The sequence below is a fragment of the Suricata suricatta genome, chromosome 11 (genome assembly GCF_006229205.1).
Source record: "Suricata suricatta isolate VVHF042 chromosome 11, meerkat_22Aug2017_6uvM2_HiC, whole genome shotgun sequence".
NCBI classification, from domain to species: domain Eukaryota; kingdom Metazoa; phylum Chordata; class Mammalia; order Carnivora; family Herpestidae; genus Suricata; species Suricata suricatta.
In genome coordinates this window covers 21,218,095-21,234,661 of record NC_043710.1, presented here as the reverse complement: position 1 = coordinate 21,234,661, position 16,567 = coordinate 21,218,095, and the positions used below count along the sequence as shown (strand labels likewise).

General features: G+C 37.9%; 1 protein-coding gene across 1 annotated transcript in view; it reads right to left on the bottom strand.

Annotated features, from left to right (window-relative positions):
* LRRC4C (leucine rich repeat containing 4C) overlaps positions 1 to 16,567 on the bottom strand; it is a 1,176,981-nt gene that overhangs the window by 495,856 nt on the left and 664,558 nt on the right. The window lies entirely within an intron of this gene.

Sequence of the window (16,567 nt, the reverse complement as noted above, 5' to 3'; positions counted from 1 at the left end):
ACAATGGAGTACTACATGGCAATGAGAAAGAATGAAATATGGCCATTTGTAGGAAAGTGGATGGACTTTGAGGGTGTCATGCTAAGCGAAATAAGTCAAGCAGAGAAAGACAGATATCATATGTTTGCACTCATAGGTCTAACAGGAGAACAGGAGAAACCTAATGGAGGACCAAGGGGAGGGGAAGAGGGAAAGAAAGTTGGGGAGAGAGAGGGATGCAAAACTTGAGAGACTATTGAATACTGAAAATGAACTGAGGGTTGAAGGGGAAGGAAGAGGGGGGAAAAGAGGTGGTGGTGATGGAGGAGGGTACTTGTGGGGAAGAGCACTGGGTGTTTTATGGAAACCAATTTGGCAATAAACTATTAAAAATTAAAAAATATAAAAAAATAAAATTTAATGTAAAATAAAAAAAGAAGATGTTGTATATAAATTACAGTGGAATTTTACTCAACAATCAAAGTCAATAAAATCTTGCCATTTGCAAGTGGCAAAGTAGATGGAACTAGAGTGCACATGCCTACTCAAATAAGTCAGTCAGAGAAAGACAAAGATCATATGATTTCAGTCATATGCAGAATTTACGAAACACAACAGACAAACATAGAAGAAGGGAAAGCAAAACAAGATAAAAACAGAGAAGGAGATAAACCATAAAGGACTCTTAAATACAGAGAACTGAGAGTTGCTGGAGGGGAGATCAGTAGGATGATGGGCTAAATGGGTGATGGGCATTAAGGAGGGCACTTGTTGGGATGAGCACTGAGTGTTAAATGCAAGTGATAAATCACTAAATTCTACTCCTGAAACAAATATACACAATATGTTAACAAACATGAACTTAAACATCAATCAATCAATCAATTAGAAAGTAAAACTGATACATAAGTAGTAGAAAAGTTTTGGTTAAACATGAAGACAGTTTTGGGACTTCGCGCATACAGTTGTAATTCACAAGGACTTCACCCTTAAGAAAAAAAAAGATGAAAAATCTACCTATGGTACACAAAACCAATGAGAAAATATGACACAACTGAGACATGGGATAGGAAAACATAGACTGCTGAAATATTAGGCTGATGTTCTAATAAACTGAGTTTAAATGTATCATAGGCTTAGAATCCAAAATTAGCATAAATCTTTGCCAAACCTAATGATATTACTGGTATAAGTCTTAATATAAAACTGGCAAAACTATACTAGAATGATAACCGTAGATACAGTAAAAGTATGCTCAATATTTCAAAACACTTATATAATATTCCCATCATGAATGAACATTTAGTAGACATCGTATTTAGGTAGAGTAAAACCAGCATATTTTAAATGAGAAAATCATTGAATAAACACTATACAACATGTATCTTATAAATCTCATAGACATAAAGTAATTTAATAAAAAAATAAGAAAAGAATTAGATACTTTGAATATGGAAAAGGAAGAGTTAAAAAGTAACCAAAAGGAGCCACAAGGATTAACAACAACAACAAAAAAAACATAGACATTAAAAAAAAGAAAACCTTAATGTATGCATTAAATGTTTAATCTGACACTACAAAAGGTAATGTTTGTGAACTGAAGATACAATTGATAAAATAATTCATAATCCATCCCCAAAAGGTAAATGCATGAAACACATTGGACAAAAAGTTAAGAAACTGAGAATCTACTACAAGAACATCCAACATATGTCTAAAAGGAGTCTATAAATGGGGCATGGGAGTGGAAAATACTATATAGTTAATGAGTACATTTTTATGCAATTGATGAGAGTCATACATGTACAGAATAAGGAGCACGGAGTCTACGGCCATACCACCCTGAATGTGCCTGATCTCATCAGAATAAGGAGCATGGAGAATCTTGGGAAGAAAAAAAAGTAAAATAACGATCTAAAGGATGGTTTAAATATAAATATAAATGTGTACATACATGGGGTGCCTGGGTGTCTCAGTCTGTTAACTGTCAGACTTTGGCTTAGGTCATGATCTCATGGTTTGTGAATTTGAGCCCTGGGTAGGGCTCTGTGCTGACAGCTAGCTCACAGCCTGGTGCCTGCTTCAGATTCTGTGTCTCCCTCTCTCTCCCCCACCCTCCCCTTCTTGCTCTCACTCGCTCTCTCTTTCTCTCTCAAAAATAAATAAACATTAATAAAATAAACATGTACATGGATGTATACATACGTAGAGGAAGACAGAAAGATAAAACATATTTGTTTTCAGTCTTGTGCTAGGTCCCAAGGTAAAAAATGATTATAAAATATGGTCTTGACCTTAGGATTTTAGACTATATTTAAGCAGATAAACCTAACTGCCATAAAAACAAAAAAAAAAAAGAAAGAAAGAAAAGAAAAGAAATGAAATCCAAGGTAAAGATTTTGGAAGTACAGATTCCAAAAATAAAAATACATCTATGTTCCCACAGCTCTTTCTATTATCTTCTTTTTTCAGTCTTATAATGTATTCTACTATAACTTCCTAGAGAACTGGGTTGTCATGCAGTGTAATAACATTAAAAATACCTACCCTATAGATCTGTTATAAAAATAGTAAAGTGATTCCTTATGCCTTGTTGCTATGTATCACTTAATTTTGTATCCTTCCCATGGCCCAGCACAATGCTGGCATGTCTTAGAAGCTCAATGGTGCTAACTGAATACAAGGTTAAGTAAATAGAATGCAGAAATAGAATGTTGCTCAACTGTAGCCATCTACTGGAATCACCTTTGGAGACATTGATTAATCAGTCTGGGGTGGCCTGGGCATTGGGGATACTGTAAAATTGTCCCAAGTGATTCCAATATGGAAACAGGATGGAGAAATATGAAGCTAGAGGAAAATAAACTTGGGTTGTAGTGCTTGCATAAGCTCAGGGCTGGTAACAATAACTATGCTCTGCCTAAATAAGAAGGAAAGAAAAGAAATGTAAAGAACTTTTTAAAATTCAAATATAGTTCATCCCAGAAAGAGATGACTCTCCTTAGTAAGGTGAATAGTTTGAGGGAAGTTGAGTTAAAATCATTATTGTAATCATAACTATTATTAGATGCATATGTGATTAGCACAGTGCCTGATAACCAGTCTTTATCAACCCTCCAAGAGGTTTCTCTATTTAAAGATGACAAAATTGTGGGCTAGAACTTTCCCTCTTAAAATGTGGTCTCGACATCACCTGGGAGCCTATAAGAAATGCAGACTCTCAGGCTCCAGGCTAGACCTCCTGAATGAGAACCTGCACTTGACCTAGTGAACAAGGCACTGATTCTCATATTAAAGTTGAGAAATAGTGAACTAGATTAATCATTTATAACCTTGGGTGCTCCCCCAAATCACCCTGAAGCCTTTAAAAAAAACCTGATGCCTGGGCTTTGGGGTTCTTGAAAACCACCTAAGTGATTCTGATATGCAGCAGTTTGAGAATCACTGGGCTAGAGACTGCATATAATATGTCTAAGCTTGTATTTACATTAGCTTGGAATGAGGGAGCTGGGCTTCCATCCAGAACTCCAGAGCCATTGTGCCATGGCTCTTCCTGAATTATACCTCGTAGACTCAAGACATTTTCATGTTCAAATAAAAATAAAAATACCAATTAACATATAAATATACATATATATCATCTTCTCAGTGAGTGTATGTTTCTGACATTCATAATCATATTTTAAAATTATTTATATGTTCTTATATTCCAACATTCAGCTCAGTGCTAAGTAAACATTGTTGCTTAATAAATACTATTTGATTAATACACATTGCTATTCAAGCAATGAGATCTACATTAATTGCACCAAAGAAATACTTCTTTGTCCTTTCAAGCTAAAACTCAAATTGCACATCAGTATTAATATATAAGAAATGTTAAACCTTGTCTTTCTTGCTGTGATTGATGCATGCAAATTATTTTACTTATCAAGACAAAGCCTGTCTATAATTTTATATTGAATGTGATAAAATAATGAGGGTTAAAACCTAAATTTCTTAATGTGTTAATGGCTTGAAAATAAGCTTCCTATTTATTCATTAGCTGTTACAGTGACTACATCCCAAGATTTTTTTAGTATAGAATTAAACTTTACAAACAACCAGAACATCTCACTTGATAGCTAATTCACAGTAAGATCATTATCTTATTATAATAAATACCTGGATAAACAATATTTAAATAAGCATAGTCCTGCTTTACAGATTTTTTTCCTGAGGATATTGTATCCATTATTATTCTATAATAATGCGTGGCAATGGATAGAATGGGATTTATTTTTAAAAATCTGAATTACTTTTGTCAGTCATTCAGCAACAGATTTTCCTGTGCTGCATTACAAATCATTACCCAGGATCAGGTTTTTAAACGTCAGAGGAAAAGGTAAAATGAGTTACTGCTAAGTTTAGACATTATCACACACATCTGCTTGTGTTACATTTAGTTAGAGGAGCTTGGGACTGAATGTTTGACCTAAACGTTTGCAAAAGCATTGATTTGATAGAAATGTTTCAAGACGCTTTCCTGGTAACTTTGCCTGCAAAGATGGTAAAGATTAGTGTAAGGAACAGAGCAAACTCCTAAAGAATAAGCAAAAAACAAACAAACAAAAAACCAAAACCATATTGTTTCTTTTATAATTATCTTCCTGGTAGAGTCATCTGGATATTTTTAATTATTTATCTATTTATTTGTTCATTCCCAAAACATCTACTCAGTTAAGAATTCAAGAATTAGGGACTAGGGAACCTGGATAGCTCAGTTGGTTAAACATCAGACTTTGGCTCAAGTCATGATCTCATGGTTTGTAGGGTCAAGCCCTGTGTTGGGCTCTGTACTGACAGCTCAGAGCCTGGAGCCTGTTTTGGATTCTGTGTCTCCCTCTCTCTCTGCCCCTCCCCTGCTCAGGCTCTATCCCTCTATCTCTCTATCTCTCTGTCTCTGTCTCTTTCTCTCCTTCTCTCTCTCTAAAAAAATAAACAACAACAAAAAAATTAGGCACCAAATGTTGAAAGGCTCCAGCCATCATGGTCCAAGAGGAGAAAATCAGTCAAGAATATGACTGAGAGAGAGAGATGGCTGAGGGTTCTGGTTGCAAAAGCCGCAGGATGAAGGCTATGTGAACAGTGAATCCTCCTCATCTCCATGGAGGGGTCAGGGGAGTGGAATGCATGGAATTTTTTTTTTTTTTTTACAAGAGATGACACAGAAGATTATATAGAAAGCTGATCCACACTGGACAGATAATAAAAGTTTGGTTTGTTTGGAGGAAGACCAATTTAGTTTTACACCTCAGGAACCATGATGATTTCAAGTGTTTCATAAGGAACCAAGTAAGAAGATACTTAAACTTGCAACCCCGGTGATACAGAACTTTACAGTTTTCATAGCTGAGATATGGTAAAGTTTATAGCATTTCTTCAGAGGTATGAATAAGACAATGAAAACTGGTTCTTTTGATCTGGAATTTTTCACCTATGGCTATTGCAGTCTGAAAGAGGATGATGCTATTACCCCTGTAAATTATATGCAAATTCAAAATCTAAAAAGAGCCCTGGATTAGAAATAACAGAAACCTGTTCTAGGCCTAGTTCAATCTTTAATTTAGCTACCTAACTGGGCAAGTAAAATGAACTCTTTTGGTTTTAATTTCCTCATTGGTAAAGTGAAAGGAGTTTCCCAAACCAGTGGGTCTCAGCTGGGGACACCAGGGAATTCTGAGGAACAATTTGAGTTGTTGCAATGCACTGTGTGTGTGTGGGGGGGGTACTTCTATAGATACCTAGTTAGCCGAGGCCAAGGTTATTGCTCAAGATCCATGAATGCAGAGGACATACCCTACAACATAGAATGTCAGTGGTACCAAAGTCAAGGAACTTGGCCTGAAACCAGGTTTCACTAGCTGCATTAAGCATCGAGCTGATTATGGTCTAGAAAGCACATGCTGACATGCATTTGGAAGTAGCACCTGTGAAAGAACAAAAGCTAAACAAGGTTGGGCAATGGGGACAATTCAGTCTGGAGTCAGACCTGATAGAATCTTTCCCCATCCAATGAGTGTCTGGAGAAAGACTGCCCACCAAAGAATCCTACCTGGGATGGAAAGAACTAGATCACTGTGCCCTTGCACCACTGCCTTGTTCAGTTCTCATTTGAGTGCTGCTCTGAGAAGAGCTGATGTCAGCTGCCATTGACTTAGATAATCATTGGCTGGAGTTTGCCCCAAGAAGAGTGTGACCTTGTCTTAACTGCTAAGATAGATCCTGAAGGAATTACCCCCTAAAGAATTTTGGCTAAACACAGTCCTTGAAGTGGGGCACTGAGACCTTCTTTGCAGGGCCAGCTTGGAGTCCACCACAAGAGCTGAAAGGAAACAAGTCTATCTTGGTAAATTGTAACACCACCAAAGGATTACAGAAAGCTTTACTATTTATGAGCACAGATGGCAAGGTTACAGTTTCCTTCTCAGATGCGTAAGTAAAAACAAAAAGAACAAAGAACAATGAATCATTTTGTTTCCGGACTTTCTGCGTCATCTTGTTTAGATCTCAGAGTAACCAATGGGGTTTGTGCTACATGTGTTCTTACTTTACAGAGTGAAACAGAGAGGCTCAGGAACCTGCCCAAAGTCAACCAGCAGGTCGGAGTGTGATATGTGATCAACCAGATTGCCTGATTAATCTTACCTTGTAAGAAATGTGTTACTGCAAGTCTCTTTAATGTTCATTTTTCTTCATCCAGAAGATGGGATTTTATAAGTCAGTTGGAAAAATACAAATACTATATGATTTGACTCATATACAGAATTTAAGAAACAAAACAAAGGAGCAAAGAGAAAAAGAGACAGGGAGAGAAGAGAGAGAGAGAGAGAGAGAGAGAGAGAGAGAGAGAGAGAGCGAGAAACAAACTCCTAACTATGGAGAACAAACTGACAGTTACCAGAGAGGAGGTGCATGGAGGGTGAGTTCATTATATAGGAGATGGGGATTAAGAGGGCACTTGTGATGAGCACCGGCTGTTGTGTGTAGGCGCTAAATCACTAAATTATACACCTGAAACTAATATTACCCTATATGTTAACTAACTGGGATTTAAAGAAAATGAACAGTGAGATCATGACCTGAGCCGAAGCTGGAAACCAGACGCTTAACCAACTGAGCCACCCAGGTACCCCTTTATTTTTTAATTAAAAAAAAATTATGTTTTTTTATTAATTTTTGAGAGACAGAGAGAGAGAGAGCAAGAGCATGAGCAGGGGAGGGTCAGAGAGGGAGGGAGACACCAAATCCGAAGCAGGCTCCAGGCTATGAGCTAGCTGTCAGCACAGGGCCCGATGTGGGGTTCGAACCCACGAACTGTGAGATCATGACCTGAGCTGAAGTCAGACAATTAACCAACTGAGCCACCCAGGTGCCCCAAACGTGACTTCTTTAGGTGGAGGTTCTCAGCTCAGAGAGCTGTAGGTTGATTTTAGTTTGGAGTGGCCATGAATTGAACCAGGAATGGGTACCTATCAAGAGTAGTGCTGTCTGTTAAATTCCTGCTACCCTATAGCATAGCCTGGCAGAGACGGCTCTGCATGATGAGCAAAGAGGAGAGGGAGAAAGGGAAAGAGGGAATGAGAGAAGCCGAAGAGGCAGAGAAAGAGAGAGGGAGAGCAAGCCAAAAAGTCACATGTCCTTTCTGCTTCCTAGGGCTGAGCAGTATCCCAAATTCAGTTTATTCTTTTAGGAGCCTCTTGAGAAATGCAGTAAAGGACTGGTTGGGAGACTTGCAGGCTTTCACTCACTTTGCCTGTCTCTGAATCCCTATTCCATTATTTCTAGTTGTGAATTTTTGGCCAGCATACCTAATGGCCCAGTGGCCTCATCTTACTCATCTATAAAATGGGGATGGTAAGAATAGTTCCTCATTGAGCCCTAGAGAAGATTGAGCAAGTTAATAGGTATAAACGTACTCAAGACAGAAACTGGTGTATGCCAATCCCTCATTGCTATTATATAGGTTTAATGTGTTTTGTATGCAACTTTGTTTCTTTAAAAGCAATGAGAGTAATATACCATGCTATGGAAAATTCCTTACAAAGTGCTTACATATGGATCTATGTTTAGTCATCTGCATGATATTGTCCATGAACATTATTGCTTTAAACAATTCTATATGCTTCAAGGAAAAAATTGCATTTATATTTTATATTGGCATTTTTCATTAGGCTGTATATTCAAAAGCGAAATGATTGAACCTAAGGGAATGAACAATTTTAAAGCCTTTGACGTTGACACCACATTGTTTTCCACAAGTTTGTTTCCATCAGCAATGTGAGAGAGTTCCCGATCTCACTTTCAATAAACTTCCTTAGATTAACGGAATAACGAACACTCCCTTCTCCGTGTTTTTTTCCCATTCTAGTATATCATGAATGAGTTAGTGTTCATCATTACCATCCATTTCTCTAGTAGGACTCTTTTTTGTTCTTTTTAGCTCTTTCCTTATGCCTTACTTAAAGATAAAATCCTTTGTTATATTTATATATACTTTTTCTCCAGTTTATCATTTGCCTAGCACAGTATGGCTAATTTTGATAAAGACACAAAGCTAAAACAAGTATCTTAACCAGTGGTTTCTCAAGCTGAGGTTTTGGATAGCAGATATTGTCCTGTCTGGATCCTAGCCCCTTGGCTTAACCTGGAGGTCATCTGTAGATATTTCCCAAGAATACTTATCATTTCTTATCTGTCTCTGACTGCAGATAGTCTCTTGTCATAAGAGTCTCTAGTCTCTAAGAGGTGCAAACACGAAGTATATAGGAGTTATCATCCCTCAATCCAAGAGGGACTGAAATCTTGGCCTCACACCTCATGGGAACAATTCCATAGACTATTCCTCACTCCCTCTCAAGTGTCCCCAGTTTAACTGAGCACTCGTTTCCCGTAACAGTAATACACTTTTCCATACACCTTTTATTTGCTCCCCTCTATTTCCTATCTCACTTCCTATGACCTGATGTATTCCCTGCAACTGTCCCTCAAATAAAGACTTGTACACAAATCCTTGTCCTAGAGTCTGCACCTGAGAGAATCCAAACTAAAACACATGAGTCTTATTAAGGTGTTTCTTCAGTGGCTTCTTATATTTGGTCATGATTTATCCATTTTCTGAAAATTATGATTGCAGTCTGTGGTAGATTTTTACAAACAATATTTATAAAAAGAATCAAGTTCAAGAAAAACAATAAAAATGTCCCCCAGCCTATTACTTATAGCTGAAAACACACACACACACACACACACACACACACACACACACACACACACACAGAGCCTATGTTTAGAGTTTAGTTTGATTTTATTACTATTTAGATATTTTTGTAAAAACTTTTCCTTTCTGAATTCCTATGATTGTTGAGCTTGAAAAAGTTTGAAAACCACAGGGACTAAATGATCTCTAATATACTTTGTAGCTCTAAAATCATTTTACCTCCTTACAAGATTTAACAGTTTGGTTCCAGACACATGCACTTTCTGGTTGAATAAATGATTCCTCCCCTTATCCATAGCTGTATTTGCAACTTATGTAACAATTTAGTCTGCTCACTCATTTACTTATTCTTTCATGCATTCATTTAGAAAACATTTGCTCATTGTACTCTGCATGCAAAGTGGGATTGCATGAACCAGGAGAAAGAACACCAGACTTGAACCCAGCAGAGAGTCTGCACCCAGCTCTGACATTTTCTGTGAACCTCAGGCAAGCCCTTGGTTCTCTCTCATTTCCTAGAGAACCAAGTTTCCTTGGTTTCTTCATGTCTAAAATAAATAATTATAAGTGAATAAAAATACTAAGCACTATTATGGGCTTACAGTGTACCAAACATTTTTAAGGAGTCTTATATGTATTTCCTTGTATTTTATTAACCTACTTGATTCTATTTTGTAGGTATCACTAACATCTCCATTTCAGAATGAGGAAACTAAGACTTGCAGAAGTTATAAACATACACAAGGCTACATAATTAATAAGCAAAAGTAATAAGGATTTGAACTGGGATGATAAATGAAAACCACCCAAATGAGAATAAGCACAGGCTATTTATTCTGAACTTGCAAGGAATCAGCCACCATTACCTGTATGCACAATTGGTAGAGATTCAAAGGCAGGCATGGGAGCTGGAAAACTTAATAAGAGAAAATGGAAAGGCTTCAGGTATTCTTTGACTGGAAGCTGTTGTTGTCCTAACACTTCAGATGGGCTAACTAGAATATGGAGTATCCTATATGGTTGGTCAGGTGACCATATTGGCTTTCTCTGCTCAGTCCTAAATTGGAAGGAAGAGCAAAAATTAGGGAATCTGGCAGTTACTGATCAAGTCCTGACTAGAGCCAACTATTACAGAGGTGGGAATTTGGCTTCCTGGTCTAGCTCTGCTGGGTGTGAGCCAGATTTCTATAATCATAGACTGTCTGACCACTGTATATTTGTATAGTCAGTCTCTCAGATCCAAGGGATTTTTACATCAAAACTCACTCTATAAATCATACCCTAATTTCATAAAATAATATATGTTCATCCAAGTCATAACCCTGAATATGACATTATACAATTAGTATAATTGTTCAGAACATTCAACTAAATATTTAAGAAAACATTAGTTCAATCTATTTTTCATGGGCATATTATTTTTCCTTTAGCTTAGGAAAGCAAACATAGAGTTGAAGTAGAATTTGAAGGGAAAGAACAATGTGGGCAAAGTATGCTCATAGGTCCAACCATGAAGTCTTTGAAGAAGCCGTGACTTTAGAAGAGTCTCAACCTCAAATGGCTCCAGAGGCCAAATGAAAAGCACTAATGAATGAAGCACGCAAGTGATAAGGAAATAGCAAAAAAGTGCAGAACCGCCATCAAAAAGTAATGTTCTTACTAGGCTTCAGTCAAACAGGACCACAGCCAAGTGTGGCTGGAGATTTAGATTTTTATATGGAAGCTTCTGTTTTTGAAATGCTGACAACGAGTTATTTTATAGGCAAAACAAATCATATCAAAAAATAGACTAAACTTGACGGTAATCAAAGAAACCATGTCTGTGAGTCTAATGGGGCCCATTGGCCACCAGTATGAACCAGTTCCTAGAGAAACACTCCAGACTGCTCAGAGGGGACTTACAGGCAGCTCCCCCTTTACCGATGCTGGGCTAAGCAGGCTATCCAAGCTTTTCCCTTTCCCAAGTATCCAATTTCCTCTGCATCTCCAGAGCTGTAACAGGACCAGAAGATGGGAATCAACATATGTTCTTTCACATAAACTTCACAGCCACTCAGCAAGCTAGGTGTTATTAAGCCTTCAGGCATTCATGAAACCAGAGACAAAATGCAAACAACTGTACCAGAGGATATGAAAATAACTGTACACCGGTGTGCAGAGGGAATATGCAGGAAAGAAACAATCAGTGTATAGTGAAGTTGATTACTTCTCCTCCAAGGTGAGGCGCTTAGCGGAAGCTCTTCAAAGAAAGTGACTTGAATTGGTAAATTTAAGGCTTGCCTCAGGTTGCAAGACTGGAAAAGAATCAGATTTTGTTTATATGTTACCATCAAACATTAACATTCTCAGCAAAAAGCTTTAATTGAACTTACACAGAGTTCTCCCAAAATATTCATGTATTTCACACTCTTTCCTCATGTCCAGAGGCTGAGAATATACATTTTGAATAACTGGCAACTTAAATGGATGGCATTCCAATTTGAGAGCCTATTAGATTTGACACTTTTTGTTTCACTACTGATTCCATGGACAGGTAAGGGAGAAATCTATGTATCTTAGAAACTGAGATGACCAGCCCATTTCCCTTAAGAAAACATATGCTTATCATTACTATTTGCTACCTTGTATCTGTGTCTCCATGCAGGTGAATTATGATTTAATTCCCTGCCCCACGCCAGCCTCATAATCAGGGAAGTACATAATACAGATTAAGCATTATTGTCCCTGAGAAAATAAACTCAGGAGAAAGATCAGCATACAATGCATCAATTCCCCAGGCATTCAGCAGAAAATGAGCATGTATTGACCAATGAGTGGAATAATAGCTTTGTTGACAATGTCAGTGGAGGTGTTCAATCTCCAGGCAGAGAAGGTGGAGAAACAAAGGAAGGGAGACAAAGAACAGCCTGTCTTTGCTCTCCACTTCTCCATCAGTTCTTCAACACATGGGTGCACAATTTCTAGCAAATTGTCATAGTATTTTGCAAGTTAGACCTTTGTAATTCACTTTCCTTAAGAAGTTCAGGTCACAGTTCAAAGAACATAAAATGTGACCCTTTAACAACGCAGAAGTGGGAAAAAGGCAGACAGAAACTGCAAATCACAAGAGGATCATAAGTAGAAGGAAAGTTTCTGCTCATTATTGAAGAAACTATTTCTAACCAGAGGAGGGGAGAGATGAAGAATTCTCCAATCATGGGATAATAATGACACGGTTTAAGAATGTTAAGGGCATGGGGCTCCTGGGCAGCTCAGATGGTTGAGTGTCCGACTTTGGCTCAGGTCATGATCTCACAGTCCCAACAGTCCGTGGGGTGGAGACGCACGTCGGGCTCTGTGCTGACAGCTCAGAGTCTGGAGCCTGCTTTGGATTTTGTGTCTCCCTTTCTCTCTCTGCCCCTCCCCTACTCACTCTGTCTCTCAAAATAAAATAAAGACACACACACACACACACAAGAAAATCACAAAAGAAAGGAATGTTAAGGGTACACTGCAGATCACTCTAAGCAACAGTCTGCTCTACAATATTATTCCAGCTTGTACTTTCTTTGCCCACTGTTGATATTTATAAGAATTAATGAAACAAAATGGGCTCCTATTGGGATTACATGCATTGATTGATGCTTATCCTATGATACCACACATTTGCTTCCATCACAAATGCTTTCATAGTATGGAAAAAATCTTATCTATGAACCTTATGAACAAACGTAATAATAAGCTCTTTGTGAAGAATCAGAAATAGAGGGAAAATGAATGCCTTGTACCTAGCAAAGCTATGAGTTTAATATATAAAATGAAATAGACAGTCCTATATAACATCAAAGCCAATGAACCAGGTGAGTATTGTCTTTGGGCTAACTTGTAGCAGATTTTTATGGAATGTGTTGTAGGGGAGAAAAATTTGCCACCCCAAAATCTGTCTCTTTGGCATGCGGCATTATTTTAGGTTGATTATTTTTAAGAAACAGAAGAGTCAAGAAGTTTTCTTTTATACTCCCTACTCCTACCCCACTCAACTGCCTAAAGGAATTTAGATACAGGACCTGTTCCAGGAAGGGAGCTCTCACCATAGAGAACTCTAGTATGATACTAACTAGGTGTGATACATAGGGAGGAACCTAGCAAAGTCTGTTTGCTAATATCCCTCCCTAGGTCCCACTGTTTCTGTATTGCCCACCAAACATTTGTTTGCCAAACATTTATTCTTTGTCGTCTTCCTAGAAATTGTCTACCTTTCCTTTGAGGGAAAACCCTGCCCCCTTATCCTTAGCTCTGGATGGTATATAAGCATCAAGCATCTGACTGCCTGTGAGTCTCATATTCTCATGAAGTCCTTGTATACATGTAATTAAATTTAGTTTCTCCTGTTAATCTGTTTCATATCAATTTAATTCTTAAGCCAGCCCCAAGAATGCTGATGGGTAAAGGAAAAGATTTTCTCCCCAACAGTGCCATGATTGTTTATATATATACACACACACACATATATATTACACATATATAATTAAATTATATAATATACATATTATATAATAACTTATGATTGAGTTAAAAAACAAAACAGATAAACATAGGGAAAAAAAGGATAAGACAAAAACAGGGAGGCAAACCATTAGAGACTCAAATATATATATATATATATATATACATACACACACACACACACACACACACACACACACACATATATTATAGTTACATAAGTTGGTTGTGAGGCATTAAAAAAAAAAACCTGGCCAGCAATTCCACATAAGTTTTGTAAAAAAAAGTGAAATGCTAACCAATAAAATCTAGATGGCTGACTAAATTCTCACACTGCAAACAATGAGGTTTAGGCAGAGAGAATGTTCAAAAAGCAGATAGCTGCATAAAAGATCAGCATCCTATTTATACAATGATGGCAATAACAGCCATTGAGTTTTTAAGGGCAGCAATTCTTTAGCTAAAAATGACTGAAAAGAACGGAAATCTTAGCTATCAGTTGTGAAATAGCTCTAAATGAAGTAAAGTGTGTCTTTGCTCGGAGGTGTTCCTGTGGGGGTTGTGTAGATAATCTACAACTTTCTCTACACGGCTCCCCTCTTCCACCCTTAAGGATACACAGCCAAGGAGTTTGTTAGTTGCTAAATACAAGTAGGAAGTTACCAGAATTTAGCAGAGGTGAGCCAGGTAAGCACAAAGCACTTTGGGAACAGAGATTATTGGAGAGAGTTCTCTTTGTGCCACATAATGAGAGATGCAGCAGCAGAGACAGCTCTTGAATCAGAGTGTGTCTGTGGCAAGGGAGGAGGAGTTAATTCATCCTAAAAAAAAATTCTCCGGTCAGGGAAGAGGAGGGAAAATAAAAGGTGAGTTGGAATGACACAATGACACAGTCTATTCTCCACCAGGGAATGAGTGGTTGACATTGCCAAAGCCCTATTGTGTCCAGACACACTCTGTTATTACCGTTCTGCTATCAGTGCCAACATGGCAATTCCGAACACTTTATGCCACATCCTGATTTGCCCTGCGGGGTGTAAGCTGCTGCTATCCAGTCATTTTGAGACCGTGAAAAACAAAACAATCGCGTTTGCTACCTGGGAGATGGAAAGCAATGCATACTAGCTCTGTTACCTTCGGAAGCTCTCTTCGGCAGTGTACCAGTGTAGCTGGAGGTAATTGAACCAGAATCTCAGTGTAAAATAAACCCCTGCAGTCTTTAATACCAATAGGTCTTTATCAAAGGAAATAAAAGCGAGGATGAGGTAAACAGAACATCAGGGAAATTTGCTTCACCCATTAGGTCTGGAACTGCCAACGAGAAATGAACAGACTTCCATGCCGGACTGGGGCAGCATTTGAGAAAACAAAGAGTGAATATGAATCAAGGCTGCATTCTTTCCTGGCTTTTTTATTCTTACCCTCTGTGGAAATCATCTGGCACATTTTCATCACTTTCTTTTATTGAGTTTTATAAAATAAATGATTCGAGAGCAGCAATCAATTATAGTCCACCGATGAGTATAATTCAGAGAAGCAGAGTTCCTGTTTGCTAGAGGTAATAGCAGCTAAATGCTGCTGCCTTTATGTTTTATACACCCATAATGTATTACTCTTAAGATTCCAGACAGTTGTATTGTTTTTGTTGTTGTTCTTTTATTGGCTCCCATGGCTAAACAGAAACATTACAAGAGTCAACTTCCAGGAGCCACACGGCAACGGCAACAAGTGCCTTAGGCTAGTGGGGGACAGTCTGTTTAGGGAGACAGTATAGTCCCAGCAGCCAATAAAAATGCACATCATGTTGCACTTACATGTGACAGCACAGAGGTGGCACTTCACAAGTATCATGTTGCACAAATTGGTAGAGATCGGGTTCTTTGTGGAAATAAGATGTATTTAGTTTACTCCCATAACTGCTCTTGAATATCAGGCTTCCGTCCTTCCTTTCTTCTGTCATTTTCTTAGCCTTTGTGTCCTTCCTTTCTCTCATTTCCAGGCTTTCTTGTCTTTTACTTTCTATTTGCTGTGTCCTGAGTCTATTCCTACCCATTTGTCCCTATCATGTTTCTGTCTTAAGTATCTTTCATGAGGGTATTATGGGCTATACACAGTGTACAATGAAACATTACACATGTTTGTGGTGCCCGGGTGGCTCAGTGGGTTAAGTGTCTGACTGTTGATTTCCATTTCGATCATGATCTCATGGTTTGTGAGATCTAGCGTTGCATGGGCCTCCAGGCTGTCAGCACAGAGCCTACTTGGGATCCTCTCTCCTTCTCTCTCTGCTCCTCCTCCATTCTCTCTCTCTCTCTCTCTCTCTCAAAATAAATAAACATTTAAAAATATATTACACATGTTTTTCATACATGAAGAACTTAATCGTATGGTTAAGAGGAAAGAACAAAATTATTTTTAAAAGTTTTTTTTAATCCAAGTTAGTTATATATAGTGGAATAATGGTTTCAGGAGTAGAATTTAATGATTCATCACTTACATAAAACACCTAGTGCTCATTCCAACAAGTGCCCTCTTTAATGCTCATAACCCATTTAGTCCATTTCCCCCACCTCCCTTACAGCAACTCTCAGTTTGTTCTCTAAATTTGTCTCTTACGGTTTGCCTGCTCTAATCTTATTTTTCCTTTCCTTCCCCTATGCTCATCTGTTTTGTTTATTAAATTCCACATATGAGTGAAATCATATGATATTCATCTTTCTCTGACTTAATTTGCTTGGCATAATACACTCTAGCTCCATCCACATTGTTACCAATGGGAAGATTTCATTCTTTTTGATCTCTGAGTAGTAGTCTATTGGATGGATGGATGGATGGATGGATGGA